Below are 993 nucleotides of genomic sequence, written 5' to 3' on the forward strand. Positions count from 1 at the left end.
TTTGTTTGATTAGAAGTCTCTTGCCTGCGTGCTTGAGCATTAGAAGTCTCTTGCTTAGTGCTTGAGCATTGGAAGACTCTTGCGTGTGTGCTTGAGCATTTTTTTGTGAAGTCTCATACTTAGAAAGTATTGAGCAGTTGTAATCGTTGTGATTATAGTGAAATCTCCTTGGAAGTGCAAGGGGGACTGGACTACTTCCGTGTTGTGGAAGGAACCAGGATAACTGCTTGTGTCTTTGTCTTTCTTTTCTCTGCTCTGTTCTTTTCCGCTGCAATCTGACTCTGATCATTTCATTAGAAGCAATCAAACTGGTTCTGAAGTCTTATCAGAAGAAGTTTTTTTTAAGAGAAAAAGAAAACACAATTCAACCCCCCCCCCCCCCCCCCCCCTTCTTGTGTTTTTCACCTTCAATGTGTTTGTTAAAAATTTAGATTTCTTGAAAATGTTTTTGAAATTATTTAGTTAAAAAGATAAAAATGAAAATAAATGTGAGTGGTAGTGGGAAGTTATGGCAAGTTGAGTTCTATTCTCATGGGAATGTTATATTCTCATCCTTTAATAGAAGAAATTATGTGCAAATAACATTCCTCGGAATAAAACATTCATGGGAACAAATTTTCAAAACTTGAAACAAACATGAGAATGTTGCATTTCCAATGTCACATTCCCGGGAATCATATTACAAACCTTGAAACAAACACACCCTAAGTCATTAGGTATATTGGTCATCTCACTTATATGTTGTTCAACATCTATTTTTGCATCCAATATGGAACTTTAACTCACATTTGATACATTAACACCTCTCCCTTAATTGTGAGAATCTTTGCGACCCTGATATAGAGACATAACAATATAATGTTGGACGGATGCACGACATGCTAAAAAAGGTAGGTTGTTGGTGGTTTCATGCAAATGTTTTTTTTCCCTTTCTTACATGAGAAACAAAGGATTAAGCAAATGAAATCCAAAAACAAAGAAAATAGTTCATCA

The sequence above is a fragment of the Medicago truncatula genome, chromosome 2, assembly GCF_003473485.1.
Source record: "Medicago truncatula cultivar Jemalong A17 chromosome 2, MtrunA17r5.0-ANR, whole genome shotgun sequence".
Taxonomy (NCBI): Eukaryota; Viridiplantae; Streptophyta; class Magnoliopsida; order Fabales; family Fabaceae; genus Medicago; species Medicago truncatula.